Source organism: Musca autumnalis, unplaced genomic scaffold (genome assembly GCF_047663935.1).
Source record: "Musca autumnalis isolate F117 unplaced genomic scaffold, ASM4766393v1 scaffold_4, whole genome shotgun sequence".
NCBI lineage: Eukaryota > Metazoa > Arthropoda > Insecta > Diptera > Muscidae > Musca > Musca autumnalis.
This window is the reverse complement of record NW_027411977.1, coordinates 22,699,511-22,711,493: the sequence shown is the minus strand read 5'-3', so window position 1 is coordinate 22,711,493 and position 11,983 is coordinate 22,699,511. Positions and strand designations below refer to the sequence as shown.

At 39.5% G+C, this 11,983-nt stretch overlaps 1 protein-coding gene across 30 annotated transcripts in view; it reads right to left on the bottom strand.

Moving 5' to 3' along the window:
* The window catches only part of LOC141401184 (hippocampus abundant transcript 1 protein), an 83,779-nt gene that overhangs the window by 44,792 nt on the left and 27,004 nt on the right, over positions 1 to 11,983 (bottom strand). The gene's annotated exons all lie outside the window — the stretch shown is intronic.

Here is an 11,983-nt window from a genome sequence, read left to right as displayed (position 1 = left end):
TTTCTGATACCACACGAGTATAGTACCCATTGTGGGAAGTATTATATGGAGCCATACTCAACGATACTATATAAACAATAACAACTAAGAAAGTATCAGTCAGTTGTGCAAACAGAGATATACACTTAGCCTGGGACCTAAAGAAAAGAAGCAAACACAATAGCTCTGTTCCTTTAGTGCAAGAATCTTCAAGTTTTACCACTTTTTACTCGAAAAGCGTTCCTTTACTTCAGGCACCATACAATTCATATAGGAGCAGTTTACTACTTTTGCCGGTTTTACCATTTTCAAAAGTAAAGAAATACCAAATACTTCTGACGTCTATAGGGGTAGTTTTTGGGCCAATTTTTCTGGAAGTATGGATTTGCTACCGAAAAAAATTGTACCGTCTTAACTACAAACGATCCCAGACAAGTGGGGTGACGTAGGGGATGGAAGATACCAAGGAACGGTCCTGACCGGTTTTAACATGGCAAAGCCCAGGATTTATCTTGGTCGCTCTTTCATCTCAAGTGGACACTGACCTGGGGAACTGCCTTTAACACCCGTCGAAGGTAGTGAGCTAACATGTGCCGCGCGTTCACTCATAAGAACGTTCAAAACTTGGGTTTGGGCGTCGGGTTAGTAACCCTCCCCTAGAAAAAACAGCCTACAATGAAAAAACGAAAGAAAAGAAAAACAAACCCCTCTAAATTTGACGAACCCCGCAAACGTTTTAAGGACCATGATCTGCCAGTCTGCACCTGGAATGTTCGCACTCTTTATAGAGAAGGTGCAGTCTTCGCATTGGCAGACGTACTTGAAAAGTACAAGACCGATATTACTGCCATACAGGAAATACGATGGATTGGGAAAGGCGTCGCAACAACACCTAAAGGTGACGCACTGTATTATAGCTGCCATGACGTAAAGCATTACTTTGGTTGCGGATTTGTAGTTGGTCGGAGGTTAAAACATCTGGTCTCCAGCTTCACCCCAGTGAATGAAAGACTTGCTGCAATTCGAATAAAAGCTAAATTCTTCAACATCAGCTTTATTTGCGCTCATGCTCCCACTGAAGACAAGGACGAACAGACCAAAGATATATTTTACGAGCGCTTAGATGAAGCTTATGACATTTGCCCTGCCCATGCCCATTAAAATTATACTAGGCGATTTTAATGCCAAAATTGGAAAGGAGAATATCATTGATCACGTTCTGATAGATGGAAGACATGCATTAAGCGTGTTGGATGTACGATCGTTCCGAGGTGCAAACATAGACTCGGACTATTACGTTGTTGCAGCAAAGGTACGCACCCGCTTAAACGTAGCAAACAAAGTACGATCAGACACAACACGAAAGTTGGACATTGGTAAGCTACAATCACAACAGATAGCCACAGCATATTCCACTCAACTAGCCCAATTGCTTAATCAAAGCACTCCTTATCCCGATAACATATCAGCGCAATGGCAAAATATTGCCCACTCCATGCAAACAGCCGCAAAATCCATACTTGTATACCAGAGACCTCCACCAAGGAATCCATGGTATGATCAGGAGTGTCGTGCTGCCACCGAAGAGAAAAATGCGGCATATAGGGCTACTTTACAATCCGTAGGAACGCGTAGCGCACGAGAGAGATTCATTGAGAAAAGGAGAGAGGAGAAACGTCTTTTCCGCAGGAAAAAGAGAGAGATGGAAAAGCGGGAGTGTGAAAAAATCGAGATGTACAGGAGCCAGAATGAAGTCCGAAAATTCTACCAAAGAGTCAAGCATCAAACTGATGGCTTTGGTACAGGCGCATCCTCCTGTGGAGACCAGCAAGGTAATTTGGTAACTGATACAGATAGTGTGCTAAGGATATGGAAAGAGCATTTTTCCAAACTGTTGGTATCCAATAGTAGCGAAGTCGACGAAGATACCACAGATCCAATCCAAGAAGATGGTATTGAATGTATACCACCCGCCAAGATGAGGTAAAGACAGCAATAAACTGGCTGAAGAATAATAAGGCAACAGGAGCTGATGGCCTACCAGCCGAGCTGTTTAAAACCGGAGGCGATACGCTGAGGAAGAACGCGTACCCGACGATTGGAACCTGAGTATCCTGTGCCCCGTCCATAAGAAAGGAGATAAGACTGTATGCTCTAACTATAGGGGCATAAGTCTACTCCCGATTGCCTACAAAATCATGTCAGGGATATTGTGCGAACGATTAAAGCCTATATTCAACGAGATAATTGGGCCATACCAATGCGGCTTTAGACCTGGCAAGTCCACCATTGACCAGATATTTACCCTGCGGCAAATCCTGGAGAAGACCCAAGAGATGCAGATCGACACCTACCACCTCTTTGCCGATTATAGAGCAGCCTTCGACAGCCCATTACGTTCAAAGGTATTCCATGCCATGTCTGAATTTGGTATCCCCGCAAAGCTCATTCGGCTTTGTAAAATGACTTTAACTGACACGAGATCCTCAGTTAAAATAGGAAAGAACCTCTCCTAAGAATTTTGTACCAAAAGAGGTTTCAGGCAAGGAGACAGCCTCTCGTGTGATCTCTTCAACATCCTGCTGGAAAAGGTTATTCGAGAGGCAAACGTCAAAAGAAGTGGCACAATCTACACCAATAGTCACATGTTACTTGCTTATAAAAGTAAAAGAAGTAACCGATACCTTTATGAAGGTCGAAGGAGAATCTGCTAAAGTGGGTCTGGCGGTAAACGGTGAGAAGACCAAGTTGATGGTGTCGACGCGCAATGCGCCCATTGAGCTCGGACCGACTGTGGAAGTTGGTTCCTATAATATTGAGGTAGTACAAGACTTTGTCTACCTCGGCACCTCCGTAAACACAACAAACGACATCAGTTGTGAAATAAAAAGAAGAATTGTATTGGCCAACAGATGCTACTTTGGTTTAAGTAAGCAGTTTAAAAACATAGCCACAACTCGTCAAACAAAAATAACGCTCTACAAAACACTGATACTACCCGTGCTGATGTATGGCTCCGAAGCCTGGGTACTTGCGCAAGCAGACATCGCAGTGCTTGGTGTGTTTGAGAGAAAATTTCTTCGAAAGATCTACGGACCAATCTGCGTTGACGGTGAATATCGATGGTGACAAGATGGTGATTGGGATGGCTCACACGGTAACATCCAAGCAGGTACTGCAACGAAAGAATCTCATTGTGTTGCTTTACTGGAAGAATCTTTGCCTCCTCATGTAGATGGTCCACTGAACCCTGTTGCTGTTCTTAGGGCGGCATTCTGGCAAGTTTGAATCTTTTTCCAATTCGTATCATCTCGGAGACCAAACTGCCGCCGCATAGCTTACCACAGACCGACCTATCGCATTTTATGTGGTCAACAAGGTTTCTTTATCTGCACCCCAAGTGCTGCCGGCTAGGGACTTGAGGACCTTGTTCCCACTTTTCAGTTTGTCGCAGATAGCAGTGGCGTGTGCGCACGACGTGAAAGTCGTGTCGCATGTGACCCCTTAAATTTTGGTGCAGTTTGTGGTCGGAATTCTGCTACCGTCGACCACGACATTCAATTCTCTTCCGAACTGCGCTGTCCATGTGGTGAACAGAGTGGCTGTTGATTTTGTGGCGGAAATCTGCATATTCGTCGAATGGGAAAATGTGGTAAGATCGGTTAAATAGTTGTTCAGTCTCTCACAGATGTCATCAGGATAGGTACCCGACGCCAGGATCGTGCAATCATCCGCATACGTCACGATCTCAATGCCGTCTGGAGGGGGTGGAATACAGGAGATGTAGAGGTTAAACAGTTCCGGAGATATCACCCCACCTTGGGGAACTCCCTGTTTCACTCTACGGGGTTTGGACTTCTTGTTCCTGAATTCCACGTACGACTGGCGTCCACACATATAATTGACTATCCAACGTTTCAAGCTTGGCCGGAGGGTTGTTTGCTCAATGTCCTCAAACAGCGTGGAGTGCCTGACTGTATCAAAGGCTTTTGATAAGTCAAGCGCCACCATCACTGTTCTTTCGCACGCCCGCTCCTGGTTGAGTCCTTGACAAATATGTGTGGTAATGGCGTGCAGCGCAGTTGTCGTGCTGTGCTGCTTACGGAATCCATGCTGATGATCGGCAACTTGATAGCTATTTCTCAAGGGTCTTTGCTACGGGCCACAAAAGCGAAATCGGCCTGTACGATTCATTTTTGCTGGCATCCTTGCCAGGCTTCCGTAGTGGGACCACCCTGCCCATTTTCCAGACTTCGGGAACAATGAGGGTGGATAGCGACAAGTTGAGAACTTTAGTGAGATACTCCACTCCCGGCTCACCCAGCTGCTTCAGCATTACCATGGAGATTCCATCAGGGCCCAAAGCTTTTGATGATTTAGCGTTCCTGATGGCATTGTCAACATCATCCTTTGTAAACTGTGGCGGTTCCTCCTCGGCTGGAAGAGATCTTATGCGACGTAATACTCTTCTCTTCGCCCTGTAACTCTCGGGGTGCTCGACAAACTGTCGATTGAAATAACTTGCGCACTTCTTCGTGTCAGTCAACGTAATGTCGCTAAACGTGCCTGAAGTCCTATCTTCCCTTCTTCCCGGATTCGAGAGTGACCTAACCGTTGCCCACAATTCACCTATACCGGCTCCAATGTTGCAACTCTTCAGATGATTTAACCACTTGTTCCGCTTATGCTCGCCGACCAGCATGTTAACTTCCAGTGCTCCCTGACTCTGGGGTCATTGGTGTTGGTTCGGCGAAGCTCATCACGCTCATTTGCTAATCCCGTCGCCTCTGCTGGGAAGTTTGGTCTTACTTCGGGTATTCGACCATCAGGGATATGGCGAGCGGATGCAGCAGTGATGATGTCTCGGAACGTCCTTTCCGCTACCCAAATATCAGAAGGATTGGACAGTTCTCTGAAGCGGTGATTGGTGAACTCTCTGAAACCCGACCAATCAGCTTTCTTATGATTGACGAATGTGCTACGTTCAGAGGTAATGAAATCGGGTGGTCTACTAATGGAGACAATTATGGGGAGATGGTCTGATCCAAGGGAAATGTCGGGTTGCCAGGTAACGTCATTTGTCAGACCAAGTGACACGATGGTTATGTCTGGCGAGCTGTGACACTCTCCTCTAATTCTGGTAGGGGCCTCGTTTCCAAGGGCCAAATGCCACCTCTCATGATGCGCATTAAAGTCCCCCAGGACCAGACGATTATGACCTTCCAAAAGCCGGCTAATTTTAGGCACGTAATCTGAGATATAGCTATTTCTCGGCGGGATGTATACGTTCAGCAACTCTATCTCGGCAGTTCCACACCTGACTGCTACCCCCATACATTTGTGTTTGTTTCCACGATAACTGTCGAACGGATCAACCGATTCGAACCAAATATTGGAAATCGTAATATTTTGTTTAAGTTTGAAGATGGACCATATCGGTCAACTTCCTCGGGTACCTCCCCCACAAAAGCTCAAAATTATTCACAAAAATTATGCGGAAGATAACAGTCGAAGGGACAAACCTATTTCTACCAGACACCGATCAAGATCGAATATGGAATATATCGGTCAACGCCTTCGGGTACCACCCACTCAAAATTTCAGAAAAGTGCAGTTTAAGACTTGTATCCCTTTGATTTTGTTGTAACAACTTCTATACGCTGCCCCAATTACGACGGTACAAGTTTTTAAGGGCAAGTCTAGAAAATAGCCCGACAGCTGTAAAAACCCCTTTGGCACCATGTGCAGTGGCTGAAATGCACGTTAACGCTTTGTTTAAGTTCGAAAATGGTCCATATCGGTTTTCTGCTTAGGGTACATCCCCACTGAAGTTAAAAAAAAATTAATGCAGTTTAGGGTCTATTCGAAGATCCTTTGGAAATTTCTATCGACGCTACTCCATAACCGTCTGGTCATGAGTTATATCCTCGGCAATAGCCAGATTGTTAGATCTACGTTTTGCACCGTCTATGAGGACGCCCCTACAAGAATTAGCGTCATCGTTTCTCTTGGGTCGGCCATTTCCTTATTACTGTCCCGCCGATTTTCGGGTAGAAGACAGGATATTCCGAGGCATCATTATTGCTGCAGTCGCTCACTATAGCCTGCTGGTGAAATTAGCCGAAGTGATACCAAATTTCCCAGCTGAAGCAACGGAATTAGAGAACGAGCGTAAGGAGGTAGGTTCTTTGAGCCAATCCCAGTGATCCCAGGGAACTGACACTAGAAATCAACAGGTTGGTGGGTGATCATAAGCGGAACAAGTGGTTAAATCATTGGAATAGTTGCAACATTGTAACCGGAATAAGTGAATTGTGTTCATCGGTTAAGTCACTCTCGAACTCGGGGAAGTCACGTTGATATGAAGAGTGGCAGGGCGAAGAGAAGAGTACTACGTCGCATTAGATATCTTTCTGCCGAGGAGGAAACACCACAATTTACAATGAATGGTACTGCGAATGCCATCTGATACACTAAATCATCCAAAGCGTTGGGCCCTGATGCAATCCCCATAGTAATGCTGAAGCAGCTGAATGAATCGGGAGTTGAGAATCTCACCAAAGCCCTCAACCTAGCCACCCATATCGTGTCCGAAGTCTGGAAAGTGGGCAGGGTGATCCCGCTACTGAAACCAGCCAAGGATGCCACCAATTGTGAGTTGTACAGACTGATTCCGCTTTTGTCCTGCTTTACCAAAGACTTTTGAGGCTTTACTCTTCCCCAGAGTCAGAAATAGCAATCCAGTTGCTCATAATTATTTTGGGTTCGGTAAGCAGCACAACAAAACAACAGCGCTGCACGCCATTTCCGTACATTTTAGTCGAGGACTCAGCCGGAACAAGCTGTGCGATATGATAGTGTTGTTGCGATCGACTTATCAAAAGCCGTGAATACTGGCGAGCACTTCACTCTGTTAGATGACAAGTTTGAATCGTTGGATACGTGGAATTCAGGAACAAGAAGTTCAAGCCCATAGAGTGAAACAGGGAGTTCCCCAAGGTAGGGAACTGTTTTTCCACTACCACTTCTGAATACCACGCCCTTCAGATGACATTGTGATCGTAACGTATGCGAATGATTGTAAGATCTTGGCCTCGAGTACCATCCCTAATGAAATTTTTAAAAGGCTGACAGATCTTACCACTATTATAACGCGAATGATATGCAAATATACTCCACTAAATCGACGGCCACTTTGTTTAGCACATGGACTGCTGAGTTAAATACTGAGCTGATTGTCATGGTAGATGGTAGGAGAATTCCGATCACTAACTACCCCGAGATTCGTCTGCGCATGCCAAAATCATCTACGACAAGACGGGATGTAGGAATAAGGTCCTTAGGTCCCTAGCCGGGAGAACTTCAGTGGACCACCTACATGAGGAGACAAAGATTCGTCCAATACAGCAACACAATTGCATGCTCTCGTACTTACTCGGGTGTTACCGCGAGAGCCATCCTAATCAGGAGGAAACAGATGTGCAACGTTAGAAGAGATAGAGCCCCTAGATAGGTATATAGTTGAAAGTGTCTCCTTTCAGTCTATACATACTAAAATACCACCCAATTTGTATTGAGTTTTTTTATTCATAGACTGTTCTAGTTCTACCACTGCATTGTGTAGGGTGTTCAACAATAATGCCTAATGACGTCCACCACCCCTCGTCGCTGTTGCACATTGGAATGGAATTTATATGAATGTATTATAATGGGTAACATTTTTTAAGAAATGTTCAGATTTTGCAGTTGTCATCAAAATCCAAATAAGAAAATGAAATGCGAACTGGCATTTTGGGCCAGCAAAACATCTGTGCTGTGGCATTATTAAAAGCTTACATTGACATTATTTTTCTCCTCTAGTTGTTGGAAAATTATTTTTAATGTTTTGTGTTGTTTGGTGTGGTCGAATTTAGGTCTTGATTTTATAAATTATTTTCTTTTGTCATTGTTTCTCGTTCTCCTTAGTACATTGCTTCGTTTTGTTTTACTAATCAAGAAACTACATACATACATATATACTACTACATACATACATATTTTAAATACTTTCCAGGCTAAACCATTAGCAGACTGGCAATTATATCACCCCATCACCCTGGACGGAAATGGTGTCGGTGTTGATGGTGATGATGATTGCTTGAAAATGTCCTGCTGGTGTTGGTTGTAAGAGGGATGTTGGTCGTACTAAAAGTTATTCCTAATTTGTTTTTAATTACAGAGATCAACAGAAAATTAAGGTAGGTGGAGTTTGAAATTTATTTACTGTCCTGAAAGAAATTCTAGAAGATGAGCCAACCAAATGGGGCAATTACCGTTGCCTTTTTAAAGATTTTCATGACCAATAAAAGAGGGCAGTAACCTTAAATAAACGTGGATTTTTTAAAGATTTTTTGGACCATTCAAACAGGACAATAAACGTGGATTTTTTAAAGATTTTTTGGACCATTTAAAGAGGACAATAAACGTGGATTTTTTAAAGATTTTTTGGACCATTCAAAGAGGACAATAAACGTGGATTTTTTAAAGATTTTTTGGACCATTTAAAGAGGACAATAAACGTGGATTTTTTAAAGATTTTTTGGACCATTCAAAGAGGACAATAAACGTGGATTTTTTAAAGATTTTTTGGACCATTTAAAGAGGACAATAAACGTGGATTTTTTAAAGATTTTTTGGACCATTTAAAGAGGACAATAAACGTGGATTTTTTAAAAAGGACAATAAACGTGGATTTTTTAAAGATTTTTTGGACCATTTAAAGAGGACAATAAACGTGGATTTTTTAAAGATTTTTTGGACCATTTAAAGAGGACAATAAACGTGGATTTTTTAAAGATTTTTTGGACCATTTAAAGAGGACAATAAACGTGGATTTTTTAAAGATTTTTTGGACCATTTAAAGAGGACAATAAACGTGGATTTTTTAAAAAGGACAATAAACTTGGATTTTTTAAAGATTTTTTGGACCATTTAAAGAGGACAATAAACGTGGATTTTTTAAAGATTTTTTGGACCATTTAAAGAGGACAATAAACGTGGATTTTTTAAAGATTTTTTGGACCATTTAAAGAGGACAATAAACGTGGATTTTTTAAAAAGGACAATAAACGTGGATTTTTTAAAGATTTTTTGGACCATTTAAAGAGGACAATAAACGTGGATTTTTTAAAGATTTTTTGGACCATTCAAAGAGGACAATAAACGTGGATTTTTTAAAGATTTTTGGACCATTTAAAGAGGACAATAAACGTGGATTTTTTAAAAAGGACAATAAACGTGAATTTTTTAAAGATTTTTTGGACCATTCAAAGAGGACAATAAACGTGGATTTTTTAAAGATTTTTTGGACCATTTAAAGAGGACAATAAACGTGGATTTTTTAAAAAGGACAATAAACGTGGATTTTTTAAAGATTTTTTGGACCATTTAAAGAGGACAATAAACGTGGATTTTTTAAAGATTTTTTGGACCATTTAAAGAGGACAATAAACGTGGATTTTTTAAAGATTTTTTGGACCATTTAAAGAGGACAATAAACGTGAATTTTTTAAAGATTTTTTGGACCATTTAAAGAGGACAATAAACGTGGATTTTTTAAAGATTTTTTGGACCATTTAAAGAGGACAATAAACGTGGATTTTTTAAAGATTTTTTGGACCATTTAAAGAGGACAATAAACGTGGATTTTTTAAAAAGGACAATAAACGTGGATTTTTTAAAGATTTTTTGGACCATTTAAAGAGGACAATAAACGTGGATTTTTTAAAGATTTTTTGGACCATTTAAAAAGGACAATAAACGTGGATTTTTTAAAGATTTTTTGGACCATTCAAACAGGACAATAAACGTGGATTTTTTAAAAAGGACAATAAACGTGGATTTTTTAAAGATTTTTTGGACCATTTAAAGAGGACAATAAACGCGGATTTTTTAAAGATTTTTTGGACCTTTCAAACAGGACAATAAACGTGGATTTTTTAAAGATTTTTTGGACCATTCAAACAGGACAATAAACGTGGATTTTTTAAAGATTTTTTGGACCATTTAAAGAGGACAATAAACGTGGATTTTTTAAAGATTTTTTGGACCATTTAAAGAGGACAATAAACGTAGATTTTTTTAAGATTTTTGGACCATTTAAAGAGGACAATAAACGTGGATTTTTTAAAAAGGACAATAAACGTGGATTTTTTAAAGATTTTTTGGACCATTTAAAGAGGACAATAAACGTGGATTTTTTAAAAAGGACAATAAGCGTGGATTTTTTAAAGATTTTTTGGACCATTTAAAGAGGACAATAAACGTGGATTTTTTAAAGATTTTTTGGACCATTTAAAGAGGACAATAAACGTGGATTTTTTAAAGATTTTTTAGACCATTCAAAGAGGACAATAAACGTGGATTTTTTAAAGATTTTTTGGACCATTCAAAGAGGACAATAAACGTGGATTTTTTAAAGATTTTTTGGACCATTCAAAGAGGACAATAAACGTGGATTTTTTAAAGATTTTTTGGACCATTCAAAGAGGACAATAAACGTGGATTTTTTAAAGATTTTTTGGACCATTCAAAGAGGACAATAAACGTGGATTTTTTAAAGATTTTTTTGGACCATTCAAAGGGGACAATAGACGTGGATTTTTTAAAGATTTTTTGGACCATTCAAGAGGACAATAAACGTGGATTTTTTAAAGATTTTTTGGACCATTCAAGAGGACAAAAACGTGGATTTTTTAAAGATTTTTTGGACCATTCAAAGAGGACAATAAACGTGAATAATTTAAAGATTTTTTGGACCATTTAAAGAGGACAATAAACGTGGATTTTTTAAAGATTTTTTTGGACCATTTAAAGAGGACAATAAACGTGGATTTTTTATAGATTTTTTGGACCATTCAAAGAGGACAATAAACGTGGATTTTTTAAAGATTTTTTCGAGGATTGAAAGAGGACAAAAACGTGGATTTTTTAAAGATTTTTTGGACCATTCAAAGAGGACAATAAACGTGAATAATTTAAAGATTTTTTGGACCATTTAAAGAAGACAATAAACGTGGATTATTTAAAGATTTTTTGGACCATTCAAAGAGGACAATAAACGTGGATTTTTTAAAGATTTTTTGGGCCATACAAAGAAGACAATAAACATGGATTTTTTAAAGATTTTTTTTGACCATTCAAAGAGGACAATAAACGTGGATTTTTTAAAGATTTTTTGGACCATACAAAGAGGAAAAAAAACGTGGATTTTTTAAAGATTTTTTGGACCATTTAAAAAGGACAATAAACGTGGATTTTTTAAAGATTTTTTGGACCATTCAAAGAGGACAATAAACGTGGATTTTTTAAAGATTTTTTGGACCATTCAAAGAGGACAATAAACGTGGATTTTTTAAAGATTTTTTGGACCATTCAAAGAGGACAATAAACGTGGATTTTTTAAAGATTTTTTGGACCATTCAAAGAGGACAATAAACGTGGATTTTTTAAAGATTTTTTGGACCATTCAAAGAGGACAATAAACGTGGATTTTTTAAAGATTTTTTGGACCATTCAAAGAGGACAATTTTTTAAAGATTTTTTCCAGGATTGAAAGAGGACAATAAACGTGGATTTTTTAAAGATTTTTTGGACCATTCAAAGAGGACAATAAACGTGGATTTTTTAAAGATTTTTTGGACCATTCAAAGAGGACAATAAACGTGGATTTTTTAAAGATTTTTTGGACCATTCAAAGAGGACAATAAACGTGGATTTTTCAAAGATTTTTTGGACCATTCAAAGAGGACAATAAACGTGGATTTTTTAAAGATTTTTTGGACCATTCAAAGAGGACAATAAACGTGGATTTTTTAAAGATTTTTTGGACCATTCAAAGAGGACAATAAACGTGGATTTTTCAAAGATTTTTTGGACCATTCAAAGAGGACAATAAACGTGGATTTTTTAAAGATTTTTTTTACCATTCAAAGAGGACAATAAACGTGGATTTTTTAAAGATTTT